This window comes from Rutidosis leptorrhynchoides, chromosome 4 (assembly GCF_046630445.1).
Source record: "Rutidosis leptorrhynchoides isolate AG116_Rl617_1_P2 chromosome 4, CSIRO_AGI_Rlap_v1, whole genome shotgun sequence".
Classification (NCBI taxonomy): Eukaryota; Viridiplantae; Streptophyta; class Magnoliopsida; order Asterales; family Asteraceae; genus Rutidosis; species Rutidosis leptorrhynchoides.
This window is the reverse complement of record NC_092336.1, coordinates 72,100,320-72,127,429: the sequence shown is the minus strand read 5'-3', so window position 1 is coordinate 72,127,429 and position 27,110 is coordinate 72,100,320. Positions and strand designations below refer to the sequence as shown.

At 31.0% G+C, this 27,110-nt stretch overlaps 1 non-coding gene across 1 annotated transcript; it reads right to left on the bottom strand.

Moving 5' to 3' along the window:
• Positions 1 to 9,604: 9,604 nt before the first annotated feature.
• LOC139846066 (small nucleolar RNA R71) lies at positions 9,605 to 9,711 on the bottom strand. Its single transcript, XR_011758811.1, has one exon. It is a non-coding gene; the product is annotated as a small nucleolar RNA R71 (small nucleolar RNA).
• Between the last annotated feature and the right edge of the window lie 17,399 nt (positions 9,712 to 27,110).

Below are 27,110 nucleotides of genomic sequence, written 5' to 3'. Positions count from 1 at the left end.
GAAAGGACATTCGAAAAACTGGAACCGGGACATAAGTCGAGTGATGACGTACGACTTATCGGAACAAAAATTACAAGTCAACTATGCACGTGAATTTAATATAATATATAATTAATTATTTAAATTATATATATTATATTAATATTTTATCATGTCGACAAACAAATGGACAAATGATTCTGAGCTGGAAATTGAGGCCATGCGATCGCATGGCCATCATGCCCAAAATCCATGCGATCGCATGAGGCAAAATTTCAGGCCAAGTGCTATAAATTCTCGAGTTTTGGCCAGATAAATCACACACACATATATATTATTTTTACTCCGTATTTATTTATTTTATTATTATTATTATTATTATTATTATTATTATTAATAATAATAAGATTATTATTAATCTTATTATTTTTATTATTAGTGTTATTATTTTTGCGATACAAAAATAATAATGTACATAAAATATTACGACGGAGTGCTGTCCAAGTAATTTTTCAAAACGAGTTTCCGAGAAAGCTAGAGCTAAGGAAAATATGGGTTATTGCCAAGGAGGTTATGGGTAATATTCGGGGGTATTTTTGTGAATCAAACCTCGTGCTTATTATCTCCAATGCGTCTACGTGCTTTCCTGCAATATTGTATATCAATATTAAACTGTGAGTTTCATTTGCTCCCTTTTTAATTGCTTTTGCAATCTATATTTTTGGGCTGAGAATACATGCGCAGTTTTATAAACTGTTTTACTAAATGGATACAAATACTAAAACTGATTTTGTGTGAGTTTCATAAGATCCCTTTTACTCTCTACATTTTTGGGCTGAGAATACATGCAAATGCTTTATTAACCGATATACAATATTTATATGCGTGAGTTTCATTTGCTCCCTTTTTAATTGCTTTTGCAATCTATATTTTTGGGCTGAGAATACATGCACTTTATTTTAAACGCAATGGATACAAGTACATACTAAATTCTACACTGAGTTTGAATCGAAAATCCCTTAGCTTTGGTAACTAGTAACTGCCAGTTATAAGAACTGGTGGGCGCGAGTAGTAGTATATGGATCCATAGGGCTTTATATCCCCGTCCGAGCTAGAGCACTAGCCTTTTAACGGACGTATGCTATTTGATAAGCGTACACGTTGGTTTGCGTGTATTATTAAGATGATTATACAAAGGGTACAAATTATATATACGTTAAAGTTTAGTTACCAGGGTGCTCAACTTTGTAGAACCGATTGATAAACGTTTCGGATGAAACAACTGAAATCTTGTGATCCCCCTTTTATGTAAAACCTATTGATAAACGTTTTGAATAAAACAACTGAACTTTTGTAATCCACATTGATATACGGATTATGTGTAATATTAAAACTATGAACTCACCAACCTTTGTGTTGACACTTGAAGCATGTTTATTCTCAGGTTTCCTAGAAGTCTTCCGCTGTTTGCTTATATGTTAGACAAGCTATGTGCATGGAGTCATACATGGCATATTTTTCAAGGAAACGTTGCATTCACCAAATCATCACCATGTATCTTATTTTGACTGTACTGTCAACGGAAGTACTATTGTAAACTATTATTTACAGTGATTGTCTATATGTAGAAATCATCAGATGTTGAAAACCTTTGATTTAAATATTCATTTATGGTGTGCCTTTTCAAAAGAATGCAATGTTTACAAAACGTATCATATAGAGGTCAAATACCTCGCAATGAAATCAATGAATGACGTATTGTCCATATGGATTTGGAGCGATCGTCACATTATGAATATATAAAATTCTACTTTTCTAAAACGTTTTATGATATAACGATTTCCATTATTTTAACCTTTTAACAAAATGATTCTTAAATATATTTAGTTTTGGAAAACAAAATTATCATATTTATTTGATTTAGTTTCAAACATACAAAAACGTTTTCAGTTTAAAAAGAACTTTATTATTAAAACGTATATAACTTTTATAAATATCTAGAATCACTTTTGACAACTCATTACTTAACCAGTATAATAAATATAACGATATTTATATTTATTTTATTAAATATATATAACGATTTAAATTAATATTATATATATATTTATACGCGTATTATACGTACACAGTTTTATACTTTTACTATACTTTAAATTTACCTTTACTTTACTTTTACTTTACTTTAACTTTAGTAATTCACTTTAATAATTCATACTTTAATAATTCACTTTAATAATTCATACTTTAATAATTCACTTTAATAATTCAAAAATCTATTATAAATAGAATTCAATAGGTTTCATTATTTCATAGAAACTTGAAATATATTTCTCTAAACTCTCTCAATCGATTTACATATATATATTTACTTAGTATTATTTCAAGATATTATTGATATACATAAAATACTACGACGAGGTCATGAGCTTATTATTTCAAAATGGATTTTCCGGACGGGATAGAGCTAAGGAAAATATGGGTTATAGCTATGAAAGTTATGGGTATTCTTCGGGGGGTATGCTCGTGAGGTCAAACTAGTATTTATCATCTCCGTTGCGTCTACGTACCTTCCTGCAATATTGAATCTCAATATTGATACGTGAGCACTCATATCTTATCTTTTATATATTAATAGTGTATCCCTAACTAGTGCTCGAGTACTTATGATTTTGCGTGCTTGTATATTTTATTTCGTCAATATATAGTTTATGATAAATCACGAATTTGATACATATGCGACTGAGATAAGGTATATAATATGCATGTCGTTGGAAAGCTGGCGAAAAATTAATAACTTTTCATTTAGAAAGCTTATGGTTTCGATGAACGGATTAAAAGATATGGTCAACTGAATTATTATTAATTTTAGTATTATTATTATTAAAATGATTATTATTATTACTATCGTCGTTATTATCGTCGTTATTATTATTATTTAATAATTATTATTATTATTATTATCATTATCGTTATTAATATAAGTATTATGATTGTTATTGTTATTACTATCGTTATTACCATTAAGGTTATTATTAATATTATTAATATTAATATTATTATTATTATTATTATTATTATTATTATTATTATTATTATTATTATACTTATTAGTATCATTATCATTAAAACTAATATTAATATCATCTAATTATTATGATTACTATTATTATCATTATTATGAATACGATATAAAAGAGGACTAAAAGCTATTAAACAAGTCGATTAGGAAATAATGAGTATAAGTATCATGATTCAGTTAAATTATTGTTAAGATTATGATTTAGATAAAAATATTGTTTTTATTATTTTTATCATTATTAGTAATATTATTATGACATTAGTATTACTACAAAAGATTATTACTTGTTATCAAAATTATTATTATCATTAGTAAATATCAATATTATTATTATTAATATTATTATTATTACTATTATATTAAAATAATTAATATTATTATTATTATTATTATAAAATATTACAACTTTTGGTTCATTATTATTATTATCAATATTATATTATTTAATCAAATAAAAACTTATATATATTTATGATACATACATTTTTATCATTAAAAAGATATTATGTGAACATTATACAAATTATAATACTTACTATATAAAAATATATTTTTACTATATATTAACATAAATTTTTATCATTAATACATTATAATAAATGATGAAATTAAAATATTGTAAGATACTGATTTAAATAAAAATATCATTTTCATTATTTTTATCATTATTATTATTAGTATTAAAAGTATTATTAATATTAAAACTATCATTTTTACTAAAATTATCATTTTAATAGAAATATCAATGTTATTATAAAATATCATCATTATTATCATTTTAGTATTATTATTATTAAAAATTATCATTTTGAATAGAACTATTATTTTTATAAAATATTATTATTATTACTGTTAATATTAAAAGTATCGTTATTGTTAAAATTATCATGATTAGAATTATCATTTTATCATAATTAATATCATCATTAATAAATATAGATATTGTTATTATTATTATTATTATTATTATTGTTATAAAATAATACAACTTTTACTTATTATTATTATTATAAATATCATTTTATCAAATGGATATGTGATACAAAGGTATTTTACAACATGTAATATAATTACATTAATAATACATACCACTATATTTTTATGATATTAAGTGAACTTTATAAATTTTATTACTTAAGATATATAAAAGTATGTTTTTATATATAAATTTTAATATAAATTTTTATTTATTAATAAACGATTTATATTATTTGCTCTAATAAAATCTGTTAAATATATTTAAAATGACTATATTTAAGTTATATAATAATCATGTATAGATTTTGGAAGTCATTTTGGGTCAAGTTGACTTTTGTTGACTTTTGCATATCAGTCTCGAGCATTAGGATTGTGATACACTACGACTTGATCTAAATTGTTAGACAGATATTGACCAACATATAAATATATATAATTAATATAGGTTCGTGAATCCGAGGCCAACCTTGCACTTGTTCAATGCCATCATATGCATTATTACTACAAAATACAGTATTGTGAGTTTCATTTGCTCCCTTTTTAAATGCTTTTGCAATATATATTTTTGGGACTGAGAATACATGCGTTTTTATAAATGTTTGATGAAATAGACACAAGTAATCGAAACTACATTCTATGGTTGAATTGTTATACCGGATATCGCCCTTGTTGAACTTGGTAGCCTAAGAATTGGTGTTTATTATAATTGCCACCAATTGACGCGAATCCTAAAGATAGATCTATGGGCTTTGACACGCCCCAGTCAGAGAATTTGAACTGCTTTAGTACTTCGATGTTTATATGTTTGGGGATATTCTAGATGCATTTTGTTAATGTCGGTTACCAGGTGTTCAATCCATATGAATGAATTTTAAACACTTGCGAGTGTATGATTATTGAATAAATGAAATCTTGTGGTCTATTAAAATTACGGAAATGATTGATTACGATAAACTAATGAACTCACCAACCTTTTGGTTGACACTTGAAAGCATGTTTATTCTCAGGATTGAAAGAAATCTTCTGCTGTGCATTTGCTCATTTTAAAGATATTACTTGGAGTCATTCATGGCCTATTTCAAAAGACGTTGCATTCAAGTCGTTGAGTTCATTAAAGATTATAATTAAGCAAATGACAGATTAGGTCATTTATAGTTGGATATTATGAAATGGTATGCATGCCTATCAACTTTCGATGTAATGAAAGTTTGTCATTTAAAATGAATGCAATGTTTGTAAAATGTATCATATAGAGGTCAAATACCTCGCAATGTAATCATATGTTATTGATAATGCTAAAAATAAACATATATTTCATAGCATTATTCCTCAAGAAAGACAAGCTTTTAGTTGCAATTGTTCTATTTACAAGTGATATTCGTTTAAACAATAAAAGGTGAAGACAAAAGACAGATTCGACGAATTGAAGACGCAAAGGTCCAAAAAGCTCAAAAGTACAAAATACAATCAAAGAGGTTCCAATTATTGATAAGAAACGTCTCGAAATTACAAGAGTACAAGATTCAAAACGCAAAGTACAAGATATAAAATAGTACGCAAGGACGTTCGAAAATCCGGAACCGGGACCAGAGTCAACTCTCAACGCTCGACGCAACGGACTAAAAATTACAAGTTAATTATGTATATAAATATAATATAATATATAATTAATTATATTAATTATATATATATTATATTTATAAAATAAACCGTCGGCAAAGAAAGAAGCCAAAGTTGTGAGCTGGAATTTCAAACTCCGCGACTCGCGGAGTTTGAAGGAGGAAATGGCCGCGACTCGCGGAGTTCTCCTGGACTCAATTCCCTATAAAAGCCAATGCAGTTCGACGAATTTTAATATCCATAATTCAATCTCTCTCTTAATATATACGTAATATATATATATATTTATATTTTAATTTTAATTTTAATTATAATTCTAATAATAAGGGTATGTTGGCGAATGTTGTAAGGGTGTAAGTCAAAATTCTGTCCGTGTAACGCTACGCTATTTTTAATCATTGTAAGTTATGTTCAACCTTTTTAATTTAATGTCTCGTAGCTAAGTTATTATTATGCTTATTTAAAACGAAGTAATCATGATGTTGGGCTAATTACTAAAATTGGGTAATTGGGCTTTGTACCATAATTGGGGTTTGGACAAAAGAACGACACTTGTGGAAATTAGACTATGGGCTATTAATGGGCTTTATATTTGTTTAACTAAATGATAGTTTGTTAATGTTAATATAAAGATTTACAATTGGGCGTCCCTATAAATAACCATATACACTAAATCGGACACGATGGGCGGGGTATTTATATGTACGAATAATCGTTCATTTAACCGGACACGGGAATGGATTAATAGCCACTAGAATTATTAAAACAGGGGTGAAATTATGTACAAGGACACTTGACATAATTGTTAACAAAGTATTAAAACCTTGGGTTACACTCAGTCGACATCCTGGTGTAATTATTAAACAAAGTATTAAAATCTTGTTACAGTTTAAGTCCCCAATTAGTTGGAATATTTGACTTCGGGTATAAGGATAATTTGACGAGGACACTCGCACTTTATATTTATGACTGATGGACTGTTATGGACAAAAACCAGACGGACATATTAAATAATCCAGGACAAAGGACAATTAACCCATGGGCATAAAACTAAAATCAACACGTCAAACATCATGATTACGGAAGTTTAAATAAGCATAATTCTTTTATTTCATATTTAATTTCCTTTATTTTATATTTAATTGCACTTCTAATTATCGCACTTTTATTTATTGTTATTGTATTTAATTGCACTTTTAATTATCATACTTTTTAATTATCGCAAGTTTATTTTATCGCACTTTTATTTATCGCAATTTCATTATCGTTATTTACTTTACGCTTTAAATTAAGTCTTGTATTTATTTTTTTTACATTTGGTTTTAACTGCGACTAAAGTTTTAAAATCGACAAACCGGTCATTAAACGGTAAAACCCCCCCTTTATAATAATAATATTACTTATATATATATTTGTATTTTTATAAAAGTAAACTAATATAGCGTTAAGCTTTGTTTAAAGATTTTCCCTGTGGAACGAACCGGACTTACTAAAAACTACACTACTGTATGATTAGGTACACTGCCTATAAGTGTTGTAGCAAGATTTAAGTATATCCATTCTATAAATAAATAAATATCTTGTGTAAAATTGTATAGTATTTAATTGTATTTCCTGCTAAAATTTAATAGTATTTTATACCCCTTAGCTATAACTATCAAGTTATTTTTGGCGCCGCTGCCGGGGACAATCTAGCTTAAAAGCCGGAAGCGTAACGCTAAATTTTAAAAAAAATAAATTATTTTTAGTTTATTTTTATTAAAATACGCTTTTGTAAAAATACGTTTTTAATTATTCGAAAATATAAAAAGAAAAACAAAAATATAAATATTTTTAAGATTTTGTTAAATATTTAAGTTTTATAAAGTTTCTTTATTTTTATTTTACAAAAATATAAGTTTTATTTAAATATTTTGTGTTTATTTAAAATATAAAATTAAAACCTGAAAAAGAAAAAAAAAATTATATATATATATATATAAATCTAGTTTTAAGATTTTTATTTATAAAATTATAAAGTAGTTCTATTTTTATATAAGTTTTTATTATATAAATATTTTTATTTAAAACAGAAAATATAAAGCATAATACAGAAAATATAAAAAAAAAAAAACAAAAACGCGTCGAATTAAATCCTGTACATGAGTTGAATTTTAGAACCCCGCGACTCGCGGAGTTTTCCTGCTTCGGGCACCGCAACTCACGGAGCAGCCCTGACACACGTGACAGAAACCCTAATCAGCATTAATTACGGGTTTTATATTTATTAATTAACTTTTAACCCTAATTAGGTTTAATTTTAATATATTAATTAGTTTTACTTTTTATTTAATTTATATATTTAGTTAAATTAGTTTAATTAATGTAAAATTAATAGTGTTATAAAATAAATAATATAAAAATAATATTTTTTTAAAAAATTGTAATTTTTACACTTTTTATATATTTTTATATTTTGTCCCTTTTTAATAGTTTTAGCGTAACTTTTGTATTTTTCGCTCGTATTTAGTTTTAATTCATAGTTTTTGCCATAGTTATTTTTATTTCTAGATTTTTAGGCCTTGCCGTAAAATCCCTTAAGTGCTTTTTCTTTAGACTAAGATATAGGTGCTTTAGAATTTTGCGACGCCTTTTTAAGTTTTAGTACCTTTTTAAGTTAATGCCATTTGGGATATAGTTCTACTTGTAAGCTTTAATATTTTTAGACGCCTTTTACCTATGTATCAATTATCATTCCAATTAGTAATCTCAATTTGCGATTATAATTTTAAGTTATTGATAGTAATAAGGTTGGGTTAGTCAAGTGTTTTTAAGTTCTATAAGTCATTTCTTTTATTTCTTATTTTCCGACGCCTTTTATTTTTCAACCCTTTTCTTTTTCTTTTTCGACGCGCTCTTTTTCTTTCTTATTTCTTGCCATTCTAGTTTTAGGACATAGATTTTTATTCTACTTCTTATCTAAATTTCTTAAAATTACGAAAATTTATTTTAAGTGGTTAAATTGATAGACATCAAAATTTTCTGGTTCGTAGTAATAGTTGGATTTGTACGTGGACCGGGTTATTGGAGCCAAACAGTCCTCAATTATATTGAGACCAAACGAATCCTGCCCCTCTGCTGCATCTTTTGGCTATTCGAAACGTGGGCAAAATCAGAAAAGTCTATTAATTGGATAACTTATATAATTTTTCTTTCCTTTTTAAAAACTAATAGGATATTCAGTGAATGCACCGAGCAAGACGTTCACCACCTTTTGTACGTTCACCACCTTTTGTACGTTCACCACCTGTAACTAGATCAAGACATTTAGCAAATATTACCGCCGTTGATTTTTCTTTAGAATCGTCATCCAGTCGACCAAGTACTCCAATTCAAATTTCCGATAATCCATTTTTTGAACCCGACCTCACAATTGAGAATCCGGAGAATATTCAGGAACGATTCATAGATCCTGAACCACTAAACTTTCCTCCGGAACCACCAATCATTCAAACAGAGATTGTTGAGGAACGAACCATTAAATCAGAATCCTCTAGTGATTCCGATTCAACAAATTCAATTATGGAGAATCTGGAACCTTTAAGTATGGAAGACCGAATGAGACCTAAACGCACTGGCCAAGGTCACGCAATTACTCATCCTGACATTAATGCGCCAGATTATGAAATCAAAGGACAAATTCTACATATGGTGACTAATCAATGCCAATTTAGTGGTGCGTCGAAGGAAGATCCAAATGAACATCTACGTACCTTTAATAGGATCTGCACACTATTTAAAATAAGAGAAGTGGAGGATGAACAGATATATCTCATGTTATTTCCCTGGACTTTAAAGGGAGAAGCCAAAGATTGGTTGGAATCGTTACCTGAAGGGGCGATTGATACATGGGACGTTTTAGTTGAAAAATTTCTTAAACAATTCTTTCCGGCATCTAAAGCCGTAAGACTTCAAGGAGAAATTGTTACGTTCACACAGAAGCCAAATGAAACTCTATATGAGGCGTGGACAAGATTTGGAGAGTTATTAAGAGGATGTCCGCAACATGGTTTAGATACCTGTCAAATAGTACAAATATTCTACCAAGGATGCGACATCACTACAAGGAAAGACATCGATATAGCAGCTGGTGGTTCTATTATGAAGAAAACAGAAACTGATGCTTACAAAATTATTGATAACACTGCTTCCCACTCACATGAGTGGCACCAAGAAAAAGATATCGTTAGATCATCTAAAGCAGCTAGAGCCGATTCTAGCCATGACTTAGATTCCATTTCCGCAAAGATAGATGCTGTCGAGAGACGAATGGAAAAGATGACTAAGGATATTCACTCAATACGAATTAGTTGTGAGCAGTGTGGAGGACCACATTTGACAAAAGATTGTCTCAGTATTGAATTAACAATGGAACAAAGAGAGAATATTTCATACATAAACCAAAGGCCTGGAAATAATTATCAGAATAATTATCAACCGCCAAGACCGATTTACAATCAAAACCAGAACTATAACCGAAATATTCCATACAACAACCAACAAGGTCCTAGCAATCAACAAGTATCTAACAATACTTACAACCAGCAAAGACCTAATTTTCAAAACAAACCACCACAAACCGATGATAAAAAGCCGAATTTAGAAGATATGATGACGAAGATAGTTGAAACTCAAACGCAGTTTTTCACATCTCAGAAACAAACAAATGAACAAAATGCTCAAGCATTTAGAAATCAACAAGCTTCTATTCAAAACTTGGAACAAGAAGTAAGTAACCTAGCAAGGTTAATAGGTGAAAGAAAATCGGGAAGTTTACCTAGTGATACAAATGCAAACCCCCGGAATGAAACAGCTAAAGCCATTACCACAAGAAGTGGTACAACACTTAAACCACCTGAAATACCTGTAACTTCTGATGAAGCTATTCCTACTCCACAAGAACCACAACCTGATCAAGATAAGGAAAAAGAACTGGTAGTTGAAAAGGTTAATGAAGATAACACAGTTAAGGCTAAACCTTATGTTAAACCATACCAACAACCACTTCCTTACCCGAGTAAAATGAAGAAAGAGAAACTTGAAGCCGAGCAATCCAAATTCTTGGATATGTTTAAACAGATAAATGTAAATCTTCCTTTCATTGATGTGATTTCAGGAATGCCTAGATATGCTAAATTCTTGAAAGATCCGATCACGAATAGAAAGAAAATGGAAGAACTCTCGGCTGTTACTATGAACGCTAATTGTTCAGCAGTGCTGTTGAATAAGATACCAGAAAAATTATCTGATCCAGGAAGTTTCACAATTCCATGTTTTCTGGGTAGTCTTAGTTCAATAGAAGCATTAGCAGACTTAGGTGCTAGTATAAATCTAATGCCGTATTCACTATACGCTAAACTAGACCTTGGAGAATTGAAACCAACAAGAATAAGTATACAGCTAGCAGATCGATCAATAAAATATCCTAGAGGGATAATGGAGAACATGCTAGTTAAAGTTGGTACTTTAGTATTTCCAGTAGATTTTGTTGTTCTGGTCATGGAAGAAGATTCTCAAGTTCCTCTCATATTAGGAAGACCATTCTTAAACACGGCTAAAGCAATGATAGACGTGTTTGGTAAGAAATTGACCCTAAGTATAGAGGATGAGAGTGTTACCTTTTCAGTTGATAGAGCAATGCAACAACCGCAATCTGCAGATGATACATGTTATTATATTCAAACTATAGATGCACATGCAGAATTATTAGAAGAATTTCCAGAATTACAAGGAACAGGAGAATGTTCTTTAGGAGAAGGTAATGAACCAATTGATGAAGCTGAAATGTTAGCTACACTTATAGCTAATGGATATGAACCAACAACAGAAGAAATTCAAATGCTAAAAGAAGAAGACGGATATCGATATAAATCATCGATAGAAGAACCTCCGAAATTAGAGTTAAAGCCACTTCCAAACCATTTGGAATACGCTTATTTACATGGTGAATCTGAATTACCTGTAATAATATCGTCTTCTCTTACTGAAAATGAGAAATCACAACTCATTTCTGTGTTGAAAGCTCATAAACCAGCCATTGCATGGAAGATTCATGATATTAAAGGAATAAGTCCTTCGTATTGCACACATAAAATCCTTATGGAAGAAGGTCATAAAACGTATGTGCAACGCCAACGAAGACTAAATCCTAATATGCAAGATGTAGTTAAAAAAGAAATTATTAAACTACTAGACGCAGGTCTAATTTATCCAATCTTTGATAGTCCATGGGTAAGCCCAGTTCAATGCGTGCCTAAGAAGGGTGGCATAACTGTCATTACAAATGAGAAAAATGAGCTTATTCCTACTAGGACTGTAACAGGATGGCGTGTATGTATTGATTATAGAAAATTAAATGACGCCACCAGAAAAGATCACTTTCCCTTACCTTTCATTGATCAAATGTTGGAAAGGCTAGCCGGAAATAGTTACTATTGTTTTCTTGATGGATTTTCCGGATATTTTCAAATTCCAATAGCACCCGAAGATCAAGAGAAAACCACATTCACGTGCCCTTATGGTATTTTTGCTTACAAACGCATGCCATTTGGACTTTGCAACGCCCCTGCAACCTTTCAAAGGTGTATGATGGCGATTTTTCACGACATGATAGAAGAATGCATGGAAGTTTTCATGGATGACTTTTCAGTCTTCGGTGATACATTTGAAACATGTCTAGCTAATCTTGAACGAATGCTTATTAGATGCGAACAATCAAATCTAGTTCTTAATTGGGAGAAATGCCATTTTATGGTTAAAGAAGGCATCGTTCTTGGACATAAAATTTCAAAAGAAGGAATTGAAGTGGATAGAGCTAAAGTAGATGTAATTGCTAAACTTCCACATCCCACCAATGTTAGAGGAGTTAGGAGTTTTCTAGGGCATGCCGGTTTTTACCGACGCTTCATAAAAGATTTTTCTAAAATTGCCACTCCTATGAATAAACTCCTAGAAAAAGATGCTCCATTCATCTTTTCAGATGAATGCATCAAATCTTTTAATATTCTTAAAGAGAAACTCACTAATGCGCCGATCATGATAACACCAAATTGGAATCTACCATTTGAACTAATGTGCGATGCAAGTGATTTTGCAATGGGAGCCGTTTTAGGACAAAGGATTGAAAAACGATTTCAACCTATATATTATGCTAGTAAGACATTACAAGGAGCACAAACAAATTACATAACTACTGAAAAAGAACTCCTTGCTATTGTCTTTGCTTTTGACAAATTTCGATCATATCTCGTTCTAGCAAAAACGGTGGTCTATACCGACCATTCTGCTCTTAGATACCTATTTTTAAAACAAGATGCCAAACCAAGATTAATCCGTTGGATCTTACTCTTACAAGAGTTTGATATTGAAATCCGAGATAAAAGAGGAGCAGAAAATCTCGCCGCTGATCATCTTTCTCGTCTTGAAAATCCTGAATTAGAAGTTCTAAATGAATCGGCCATACAAGACAACTTTCCTGATGAATATCTATTGAAGATAGATTATAATGAAATACCATGGTTTGCAGACTATGCAAACTACTTAGTATGTGGATTCCTTGAAAAAGGATTATCGTACCAAAAACAAAAGAAATTCTTCAGTGATATAAAACACTATTTTTGGGAAGATCCACATCTGTTTAAAAGTTGTCCCGATGGAATAATACGCCGATGTGTATTCGGAGATGAAGCTAGTAAAATTTTAAACCATTGTCACACAGGACCAACAGGAGGGCACTATGGGCCTCAACTAACAGCAAGAAAAGTTTATGATGCTGGATTCTATTGGCCTACAATTTACAAAGACGCACACCTTCTTTGCAAATCCTGTGATGCATGTCAAAGGGCCGGAAAAATAAGTCAACATGATGAAATGCCACAAAATGTCATCCAAGTATGTGAAGTATTTGACATTTGGGGTATTGACTTTATGGGTCCATTTCCAAAATCTCATAATAATCTCTATATTCTCGTAGCCATTGATTATGTATCTAAATGGGCGGAAGCACAAGCTCTCCCAACTAACGATGCACGAGTTGTAGTCAACTTTTTAAAACGTCTTTTTGCAAGGTTTGGAACACCGAAAGCTTTAATAAGTGATCGGGGAACTCATTTCTGTAATAATCAACTTGAGAAAGTTCTTAAAAGATATGGAGTAACTCATAAAATCTCCACCGCATATCATCCACAAACAAGTGGACAAGTTGAAAATACCAACCGAGCTTTAAAACGTATTCTACAGAAAACCGTAGGATCAAATCCGAAGGAATGGTCCATTAAATTGGAGGATGCACTCTGGGCTTTTAGAACAGCCTACAAAACTCCAATTGGAACCACACCTTTTAAACTCGTCTACGGAAAAGCATGTCATCTTCCAGTAGAAATTGAACACAAAGCATTTTGGGCTTTGAAGACATGTAATCTTGATTTACATGAAGCTGGACGTCTACGATTAAGTCAACTAAACGAATTAGAAGAATTAAGACATGAAGCATACGAAAATTCGTTAATCTATAAAGAAAGAAAGAAGAAATGGCATGATAAAAGAATCAGAAGTTCAAAAGAATTTAAAGAAGGAGACAGAGTTCTTCTTTTCAATTCACGATTCAAGCTATTTCCTGGAAAATTGAAATCAAGATGGTCTGGACCATTCATAGTCAAAAGAGTTTTCCCATACGGAACAGTAGAATTAATAAATTCAAATGGAATTGAATTTAAAGTTAATGGTCACAGAGTTAAACATTACATAGATAGTCCAATGAAAATCGACAACGAAATTAATCACAATTTCGATACCACAGCTAACTAAGTGGGGAGAATCAAGTCTTTAGAGGATAATATGTATTTCTGTTAGAGTTAGATTGTCTGTTTTCGTGTAGTTCTCGAAAATGGAACCCGAATGGTCTTTCCCTAGCAGACCCTAAAGAACTAGTCTTCTCCCCCCATTCTGAATTTTTATTTTTTATTTAGGTTTTTACGAAATGAAGACTGCCTGTGAACTAAACCATGGTCTAATGCTACACGCTTTGATCACTAAACGTAATAATGACACACTTCCGAGTGAAATAGTATCAGTAATCAGAGAAAGATTGGACGGAGTAAGAAAAGAATCCAGATGCGAAGATAATAAGTTACAATTTGGTAAAGGAAAATCAAAATCCGCATCGAAAAGAAGAGCACGACACCTTGAAAAATGTCACAAATGCGGAAAATGGTCACATGGAGGTAAATGTTCAAATAATCAAACCTATTCAAACACCGAATTTGTTACTTTATGCAGAGACGGACCGTTCATATGTTTAGAAGAAAAATCACTGAATGCTCGAGTTAACGCCTTTGTAGCTATGGAAAACCAATTAAACCGACTATCTTATGAATGAGATAGATCATATAACCAAGAATACTATCTCACAGGTAAGTCTGTATAGCTTTTATTTTTATTTTTATTTTTATTTTTATTTTTAACCTTTTGATAATAAACGCTAATTTGTTCGCTATAAAGTATTAAATTGGTATTAAATAAAATTAGGTTTGGTCACCGAAATTATTGATACCATTCAAAAATTTATTACATCACTGCGAAATTTAACGTTTATTCTTAAGGTATAAATATCTTTAATCAATCAACTAAAAATATTTCAAAAATTCGTCATGAGTTAAATTAGGTCATGGAACCGAAATTACTTTACCGAAAAGAGGGGCGCATATTTTTGATAATATTTGATTGATTAAAGTGGGATAAAAGGCAAAAAGATTTTTAATTTTATTTTTACTTTGTTTTTAAAATTAATATATAAATCTTAAATTAATATAGTGAACTTTGTAAAATCAATATATTTAAGTTTGTCAATATTTAAAAAATTAATATTTTTAATATAAGTTTGTATGAAAACAAAAATATAATATAAGTTTGGTGTGAATTTATAATATGAATTTTTAATTAAGTTTGGTGTGAATTTTTAATATTAATTTTGAATTTTATGCATTTTAAATTTAAGTTTGTGTGAATTTAAAAACAAAAATTTACTTTATTTCGCTAAGTTAAAAATATGATTTTTAAATTCGTCGTAAGTTGAAGACTAGGTCTTTGAACCAAAATTGCTTTACCCGAGGGAGGGACGTGAACTTTTATTATCATTATTTTTAATCTTATTGAATTAAAGTATGCCAAAAAAAAAAAAAAAAACCCAAAAATCTAAGCTTTAAAACAATCGCTTGAAAAAGACAAATTTTAAAATTTTGTCGAAGGACGGACTAGGACATCGTTCCGAAACGACCTCGTCCTAAAACAAAGGAAAACAAAATTTTAAATTTATTTTATATTTGTTTTATAAGTTAAGGTTTATATATATAAAAAAAAAATTATCAAACCCCTCGACTCGCGGAGTTTGAAGGGTCAAAAACCACGACTCGCGGAGGGACCAAAACCCAGAAAAAAAATAAAAACGTAAACTGATCAGTCCTCAACCACACACACACATATACTGCGAAAATAAAACCCGAAAAAACCCGAAAAGACCTCCCAAATTCACAATTTTTCACCGTTAATCATCAAATCTTTTACTAAAATCATGTTAAGAAGGATGCTATCAAGGAATTACTCAAGGAAAACGGTAAATTTCTACACCTAAACACCATTTAATCCGAAAATTGGTGTTCTTGAGCAATTTTTTCCCTAATTTAATTTTGATGTTTTCTAGTGTAATTATGCTTAAATTGCTTATGTATTATGCTTGTATAACCTAGATTGATGCTATTTAACATGATTAGAAGCCTTAAACTTCAAATTTTGAGTAATCTAGGGTTTGTGTTCTTGAGCAATTTGGGGCTTTTTGATATAAACAGGTTATGGCCGATTTTTGTCATGAATTGTTGCTAAATTAAGTAGTGTAACATGTTTAGGTAGTTAAATGATCCAAATTTTGAGCCTAAACATGATTTTGAGAATTAAAGTGGACTTTTTCAAGTCTAAAATTCATGAACTTGATTTTTGAAAGATAATGCCATTTGAAACTTGTTTAATTGCTAGTAATGATTATTTTGACATGTTATTTGAGTTGAATGCTTATGAACTTGGCGAACATTTTCGTATATGCTTATTTGAAAAAGTATAGATTTGATAAAAATATGAAAATGAGCATAAGTTTGATATAAATTGGACATGTTATTGTAATTATTTTGATTGATGATTTTACTGACACTAATGCATATTTGGATGCACAAAAATTGTGTTTGATGTGTTTTGCAGACTGAAAGGGGTGAATCTTCATCCCAAGCTCGCAATGCTTCTCCTGAGAATGCGGACCAACAGGAGGTGGATAACTACTACAAGCAAGATATACCTCATCCAGTAATGACATTTTCTGATATGCACTTAGAAGATTTGCACCCGAACTTGAGATTTGACAGACGTTGGATAGATTATCCAAAATACCAAAGAGGATTGCATACTCTTCATTCTAAAGCTGTTGAAGTACCTAGGGTCATAGAATGAGGACCATTAGAAGCTGTAGAATTGGCCGGGCTAATTAGGGAATTACTTGCACAGAGGTATGGTAATTCTACTTTTAACGATTGGGTACGGTTATTCAACATGCGTAGACCTGTATATAAAGTATGGTGTGAAGAATTGTTGTGTAGTATAGAATTAAATGATCGGGTAGCTAGTTTAACCGATCGATCTTTTATTAGATTTTTGTTAGGAGGTTCGATGCGCCACATGTCTTTACTAGACATGGCTCAGGCTTTACGTATATATACGCCTGAGGAGTTAGCATCTGCCGATTGTAGAGGGTTGATATTGAACGGTAGGAAGATAGATGAGAATTTTGATACACATGGTGTATGGAGTCAAATGACTAGCCATCACCGATTCAAAGGGGGAAATTACTCTTATTTGGATATAGATAGAGCAGAGTTAAGAGTAATTCATAGATTTTTAGCTAATTCGATTACACAAAGAGGTAAGAATAAGGAAAAGGTAAATGAACAGGATTTGTTTTACCACATGTGTATTCGAGACCCACAAAGCGCTGTAAGTATACCATATTGTGTGGGTTATTATTTATCAGCTATGGTTAGGGGGATGAGACCGCATAGCATAATAGGAGGTGGTATATTTATTACTTTGATTGCTGAGTATCTCAATGTGGATATAAGTCGGGGGAGATTATTAGTTGAAGAACCAGAACCCCAAGATACAATAGGTTTAAATTTATACCATGGTGCTAAAGTTTTGAAGAAGCGAAATAACGCCGCAGTACGTTATAATGGTAGACATCCACAGGTTGAGAGAAACCAACAGCAAGGTAATGTAGGAGGGGGAAATGAAGTGGCAGAAATGCAAAGGTTTATAGCTTCACAAGAGTATGAAAATGCTAGACATAGAGCATTTGAAGATTGGCAAGTTCATCAAAACCAAATCATAGCTTATTGCCAACATATAGGTAGAAACTATATTCCTACCCCAACGCCCATATTCCCTCCCTGGTCTATAGAGATGCAACCACCGTATCCTACGTATAACCCAGCAGAAGCATTTTATAACACATATGGTTATGCATGGAACCCCTTCTGGTATCAGTATCATCCCTAGTCTACTTAGTTTTTTTTATTTTATTATTTGTAATGTTGATACATTTAATACTTATGTTGGATTTGTAATAGTTTTATAATTTTCTAAATTTTATTATTAGATTTTAATAATTTTTGAAAGTGGGGTAATATACCAAACTTCAAAAATATGTATATATATTTGCAGTTTATCTTATGTACACAACAGGGTAAAACAACGCATTTTCAAAGACTGGCATTAAGTTCAGCAAAAGCAACTAATTTTGACGACAAGATGAAAAATATATGTGAAATAACAACGAGATAGAATGAACAAATGATGTGCACCATTTATCATTCAGCACACAAACAACAATATATTTGGAAACTTTGGTAAAATTTAATCATTTCTACGCTAATCACCCTCAATAATTTAAATTGTTACTGATTTCTTGCAAATAAGGGCATTGCAAGATCTTAAGTGTGGGAAGGGGTTAAATTCTTTCGGATTTTTAAAATTTTTATCTTAAACACTTGGTTACCATTAAAAATACTAGTAAAGCAGTAGTTGTATTAGAATCTAGTGCTCTCTGATAATAAAGAACAGCCCTAGTCTTATATACTGACTACCCACTTCTAGTAAAAATTTTCAAAATTTTCAACTAAATGAACTCAAAATCATGTTTATACATATTTATGAACGATAAAACTAGGTTTTAACACCGAAATTATTGTTACCTTGGAAAGGACATAAATTAAGAAACAAACCAAAATGTTAGAATTCATTTAAGAATGGAATAGAGGACAATAAAAAGGAAAATAAAAGCCAAGTGTGGGAAAATTTACCAAGTTTTTCAAAACATATATCACATATTTTTGTACAAATAACTGAAAATACTTTTGCTTTGGACTAATCTAAAAAGTTTTACCCGATGAAAGAAAAGAAGAGATGGGTCTACACGATGAATCAATTCCATCATTAAAAGGAAGTAAAGTCTTACGAAAAAGAAACGCGCTTCTTGATTTAGGTCAGTGAGTTGTCGTCCAGACCAGCTGTAGGTTGACGAAAAATCTAGAAAAGTCATCACTAAAATCAGCAGGAAATCCATGGACCTCAGCATTAAATAGGGTCGCCAAGTGGTCAGATTTATCCTAACCATGAGAAGGATTTATCTCGTACAATGGGGAGCACCATGCAAATTAGCTGGATAAGACTAATGAATCAGATCCCCAGAAAGGATAATCTCCTTAAAAGATCAAAAATCAGCTTTTAAGCCTGATATTACTCAATCCTAGAGATTGACCTTAAAGATTGAGAATTACAAACTCATGGAATTCGATGATATCTAAACTCGAGCTTGAACGAGAAAATATTTTGATCAAAATTACAAACCGATTTGTTTTCTAAAAACCCATTTTCAATGCGTTCATTACCATTGAACGTAAAATCCTAGGAATTCACCTGGAATTCATTAGATCACCTGAACCAAATCGGGTGTCAACCGTAAGAACGGTGGTTGCATAGCATGGTCAAAGACAGGACCTTGTGCCAGACCGGAAAATTATAAGGGTGAGCTTTACTATTTCTCCTACAAAGGATAGTAATTGCGTCCGACACGTTATAGACCATAATTAAAAGCATGTCAGGGGACATTGCCTTAACAGTTGCTTGTTCAACGCTTTCCTTTACAACCGGACGGTAGTTTACCGAAAGGTAATATACGGGACAAGTAAATTGGACGTGTTGCTTTTCAAATACAAGGTTAGCAAGTGGGTGACACAAAACCATAAGTTTTGAGCTAAAATTTTCAAATATGAAACCCACCAAACCCAAAAAAATATTTTGCAAACACCGGTGAAGGGTTATTCCGGAAAACTTATCTAGGGTAAAAGCTAGATTAAAATTTTCAAAAGATCAAATGTTTTCATAAAGATCCAATTTCCTTAATGGATCTAAATTTTATAGTCATGTGGGACTGTAAACCATATCGTTACTACCATTGTTTATACCGCCGTATAGAAATCACTGATGTACAAAGTGTTAAGAATAAAGAAGTGATTATAGTATTTCAAGACTATATTGCTTGAGGACAAGCAACGCTCAAGTGTGGGAATATTTGATAATGCTAAAAACGAACATATATTTCATAGCATTATTCCTCAAGAAAGACAAGCTTTTAGTTGCAATTGTTCTATTTACAAGTGATATTCGTTTAAACAATAAAAGGTGAAGATAAAAGACAGATTCGACGAATTGAAGACGCAAAGGTCCAAAAAGCTCAAAAGTACAAAATACAATTAAAGAGGTTCCAATTATTGATAAGAAACGTCTCGAAATTACAAGAGTACAAGATTCAAAACGCAAAGTACAAGATATAAAATAGTACGCAAGGACGTTCGAAAATCCGGAACCGGGACCAGAGTCAACTCTCAACGCTCGACGCAACGGACTAAAAATTACAAGTTAATTATGTATATATAATATAATATAATATATAATTAATTATATTAATTATATATATATTATATTTATAAAATAAAACGTCGGCAAAGAAAGAAGCCAAAGTTGTGAGCTGGAATTTCAAACTCCGCGACTCGCGGAGTTTGAAGGAGGAAATGGCCGCGACTCGCGGAGTTCTCCTGGACTCAATTCCCTATAAAAGCCAACGCAGTTCGACGAATTTTAATATCCATAATTCAATCTCTCTCTTAATATATACGTAATATATATATATATATATATATATATATATATATATATATATATATATATATATATATTTATATTTTAATTTTAATTTTAATTATAATTCTAATAATAAGGGTATGTTAGCGAATGTTGTAAGGGTGTAAGTCAAAATTCTGTCCGTGTAACGCTACGCTATTTTTAATCATTGTAAGTTATGTTCAACCTTTTTAATTTAATGTCTCGTAGCTAAGTTATTATTATGCTTATTTAAAATGAACTAATCATGATGTTGGGCTAATTACTAAAATTGGGTAATTGGGTTTTGTACCATAATTGGGGTTTGGACAAAAGAACGACACTTGTGGAAATTAGACTATGGGCTATTAATGGGCTTTATATTTGTTTAACTAAATGATAGTTTGTTAATGTTAATATAAAGATTTACAATTGGGCGTCCCTATAAATAACCATATACACTAAATCGGACACGATGGGCGGGGTATTTATATGTACGAATAATCGTTCATTTAACCGGACACGGAAATGGATTAATAGCCACTAGAATTATTAAAACAGGGGTGAAATTATGTACAAGGACACTTGACATAATTGTTAACAAAGTATTAAAATCTTGGGTTACACTCAGTCGACATCCTGGTGTAATTATTAAACAAAGTATTAAAATCTTGTTACAGTTTAAGTCCCCAATTAGTTGGAATATTTGACTTCGGGTATAAGGATAATTTGACGAGGACACTCGCACTTTATATTTATGACTGATGGACTGTTATGGACAAAAACCAGACGGACATATTAAATAATCCAGGACAAAGGACAATTAACCCATGGGCATAAAACTAAAATCAACACATCAAACATTATGATTACGGAAGTTTAAATAAGCATAATTCTTTTATTTCATATTTAATTTCCTTTATTTTATATTTAATTGCACTTCTAATTATCGCACTTTTATTTATTGTTATTGTATTTAATTGCACTTTTAATTATCGTACTTTTTAATTATCGCAAGTTTATTTTATCGCACTTTTATTTATCGCAATTTCATTATCGTTATTTACTTTACGCTTTAAATTAAGTCTTGTATTTATTTTTTTTACATTTGGTTTTAACTGCGACTAAAGTTTTAAAATCGACAAACCGGTCATTAAACGGTAAAAACCCCCCTTTATAATAATAATATTACTTATATATATATTTGTATTTTTATAAAAGTAAACTAATATAGCGTTAAGCTTTGTTTAAAGATTTTCCCTGTGGAACGAACCGGACTTACTAAAAACTACACTACTGTACGATTAGGTACACTGCCTATAAGTGTTGTAGCAAGGTTTAAGTATATCCATTCTATAAATAAATAAATATCTTGTGTAAAATTGTATAGTATTTAATAGTATTTCCTGCTAAAATTTAATAGTATTTTATACCCCTTAGCTATAACTATCAGTTATTGTATTCGTCCTTATGGATTAGGACGGGTCGTCTCATGTGGTATCATAGTGGTGGTCTTAGCGAACTAGGTCTTGCATTAGTGTGTCTAACTGATAGATATTAAGATGCATTAATGAGTCTGGACTTCGACCGTATCTGCATGTCAAAAGTTTTGCTTATCATTTTTGTCGAAAATTACCTGCTTATCATCTTAAGTCTAAACACGTCTTACTGCATTCATTGCATAGATAGTGTATAGACAAAATTCATATCTTATCGTATCTGCTAATTCGTATCGTAACGTATCTGTTACTGTAAACTTTGCCTGGCATATTCTGTAAATTACTCCGTAATCTACGAAATCTTTTGTTCTATATATATAGATATTCTAGGTAATTAGAATATCATCCGATAGTCGTAAATCATTTCATATGAAAAAAAATCCTTTATTCAATCGTACGAAATGGAACTCTCCACTAGTTCGAGTCCCTCGAATTCCGATATGGAGTTTCACTCGATCTCCGAAAGCAGTGTAACCGAAATGGATCAACCAATTAGCCATCATCTATTCTAGATGAATTGGGGATGGGTTCGTAGTCTACTAAATTATTGGAGACAAGAAGAAGGTGATCCCTTCCATCCACCACATTGCCCTCTTGATAAAGAACCTAAATCACTTACCGGCGAACCTGTCCGAGACACCATTTTCTCTCTCATTTCCAGAGTGTCTCGTCACGACTACATATTATCTCAAATTCTAGATCTTATTCATCCGCTCGTCCGAACCGACAATCACCCCGGTGTAATAGAAGAAGTTAACGAACTTCGTGCTCGAGTAGTGGTCTTGGAGAATATGGTACAAAGGTTACAAGCACCAGCATCAACACCGGCATCAACAACACCACCATCATCAACACCAACGGTATCATTACCACCACCAAAAAAAACATCCGCATCCCACACCTCGACATCACAATCTGTACCTCGAACATCAACGTCATACGCACCGTAGATAACAAGGAGTACCAACAACAATGACCGATGAAGTATTGATTCATAACTTCATTGGAGAAACATTCCGCGGTAATTATGTAATCTCCAAAGTCTTAGAGATTATCTATTCTAGCCCTAACCATAAATTAGATGAATGAACCAAAATGATAGAAGGAAGAATAGAAACCCTGACAAGAATGATGCGTGATTTACAAGTTAGATTTGTTTTACCAGCAGCATCAATAGTACCGTTAGCATCACCAGCACAGTCAGTGCCGTCAGCATCGTCAGAATCAGCGGCACCTATAACATCACAAACTCCGCCAGTTCAAGAATCACCGTGGACATTATTACGAATCAACAACAATTATAGTGTATCAACAAATTATGAAGTATTAACTCAATTCCTCTAAAGAATTTATATGTATATCTTATATATATAAATTTTGAAACCATCATAAATCTTTTCGTACTAAGCTATTATGTATGAATTGAAAAAGGGTAGATACTACCCAGCTAAATTCATATTACTAATATGCTGTAATCTTTCGATTAACGACTTAATCATCGTTAACTACAATCTCTGTTTCAATTCAATGAATTCCATTTCATAATAAATCAAGTGTATTATTCAAATATATGTTTGATTTTACACTTTCATCATCGATGTACTCGAAACTTTTCAGATAACATCATTCGTACCTTGCAAAGTTCACAAGAATTTCATGAACACCAACATCATGCATCAACAAATAACGAAGTATTGATTCATAATTTCAATTTCATTGAAGAAATACTCCGTAAAAGTTATGTAATTTCTAAAGTTTTTAGGGATTATTCAATTCTAGTTTCAACCGTAAATCAAATGAGTTTAATTTAATATTAACTCGTTAAATCTATGTTACATCTGAGAAAAATATACACATATATATTTTCATAAAGACTGTAATAAAATTCTTTTGTACAAAATATTAATTGTGAATTTGTTTTAACGGGTAGGTAATACCCGAGAGATATATAAATTCACAATTAATATGTTACATTCTTCGGATTTGATTCAGCAATCACCAACTATACTCACTACTTTCACAACAATATACATTCTTTTATAAAAATCAAAACAACCATTCTCATCCAAATTTGATTACGTATTCTGATTTTGACAAATCAAAATCCAAGTTAAGATTTAACAGAAGATATCACCCTTAGATTCTTACATCTTTCTAATCTATACTTTGACTTCAAAACTGTGCTAAAACATCATTTCTATTCATAGAACCCAGAAAAATAATTGTATCAACCAAAATCCCAGAACATCATATGTATACTAATGATTACAATATGTGTTCAAACCCATCGAAATTCCTGAAGACACTTCAAATAATGAACACTTGAGATGATGATCCAACCACATGTTACCCACAGTCTTGTACCTGAAAAACCCTCGAAACCAAAGTCATAGTTTAACACGTATCCGTGTCAGACCCTTTGGCATTTATTAGCTAAAATAACTTTTCAATTCTTTTCCATAGTAGTCAGTTTTGTCACAGCCCAACAATTCAACCTCGACTTTTCAGTTGAAACAGTCTTATTATAACCTCGATATATATGTTGCCCTTTCGCCATCGTTACAGGGGAGCCGTTTATGTTCCACCACATTAGCAATAAACTTACCAACAACTTCACTAATCTTTGACTTTCCGAAAAATCATTATATTTATCGAAAACCCATCATTTACTCATCCGCATCTTGTAACAAGAATTATCATGCCAATTACTGGGATTCAGCAATCAGTATTTTGAAATCTCGCAGCATGTCTACGCCAACAATTATATGTGTACATATAACGTCTATCTCCTAGACTTATATACTGCGAATGTGAAGTTTCTGAAAAATGCCCTAAACTGCGAACTAGTTCTCCGAATGTTGAAAAAGCTGAATGAAGCAGCAGAAACTATAGACAACCGTAACTGTCAAAAGTTTAATGATAAAGAATAATGTGTTGGAAAAGCTCAGAAAAAGAGAAGGCTTGGAACTGGAAAACGGATTGAGAAAACTGACAATGCTAAAAACGAACATATATTTCCTAGCATTATCCCTCAAGAAAGACAAGCTTTTAGTTGTAATTATTCTATTTACAAGTGATATTCGTTTAAATATTAAAAAGTGAAGACAAAAGACAGATTCGACGATTTGAAGACGCAAACGACCAAAAAGCTAAAAAGTACAAAGTACAATCCAAGAGGTTCAATTCATTGATGAGAAACGTCTCAAAATTACAAAGGTACGAGCCGCGAAACGCAAAGTACAAGATATTAAATCGTACGAAAGGACGTTCGAAAATCCGGAACTGGGACATGAACCAACTATCAACGCGCGACGCAACGGGGCTAAAATTACAAGTCAACTATACACACGAATATAATAAGAAAACAAAAGTACATGAGCTGGTGATCCATGCGATCGCATGGATGTATTTTCCAGCTCACAATGTTTTGGTTTCTTCCTCGTCGACATAATTTTATATTATATAATTTATATAATTAATTATATATTATATTAAATTCACGTACATAGTTGAATTGTAATTTTTATTTCGATAAGTCGTACGTCGTCACTCGACTCTTGTCCCGGTTCCGGTTTTTCGAACGTTGTTTCGTACGCAAAGAAAACTAGCATTTTACGTTTTATGACTCGTACCTTTGTCAAAATATAGTCTTAAATTATCAATAAACTATATCACTCAAAGTGTATCTTAACCTTTCGAGTATTTTGGTCATTTACTTCTATAAATCATCGTCTCGCTAATTATTAATATATATTTAATAATATTATTTTTAATCAAATCGTTTTAAGATTAAGTTAATATTTTATTTTATCACCTTGTAAAATATATATATACATTTTCATTTCGAAATAGTGTTTTACTGTAGCAAAGTTACTGTAGCAAAGTTTTTACTGTAGCAAATAGTGATTTTCGAAAACACTGTAGCATTTTGGGTACTGTAGCAATTCGAAAATACTGTAGCAAATTAGTGTTTTACTTGTTCATCTTAAACGTTTTAGTTCACTTATCTAAATATCAATTGAATTAACAAACGAATGTTACTATCATTGATGTCATAGGGGGTGTATACAAAATAGTATTATTTTTAGTGCGAAATACTATTAAATATGCTACAATTTTACACAAGTTATTTATTTATTTATCGAGTGGATATACTTAAACCTTGCTACAACATTTATAGGCAGTGTACCTAATCGTATTATAGTATAGTTTTTAGTAAGTCCGGTTCGTTCCACAGGGAGCTCGTGAAGTATAACACTATATTTTTTTTAAATATATTTGTACAAAAATAAAAATATATAAATATATATATATACAAGTAGTATTATTATTGTTAAAATGGGGGGTTTTTACCGTTTAATGACCGGTTTGTCGATTTTAAAACTTTAGTCGCAGTTAAAACCAAATGTAAAATATTAAAAATAAATACAAGACTTAAATTAAAGCATAAAGTAAATAACGATAATGAAATTGCGAATAATAAAAGTGCGATAAAATAAACTTGCGATAATTAAAAAGTACGATAATTAAAAGTGCAATTAAATACAATAACAATAAAAATGCGATAATTAGAAGTGCAATTAAATATAAAATAAAGGAAATTAAATATGAAATAAAAGAATTATGCTTATTTAAACTTCCGTAATCATGATGTTTGACGT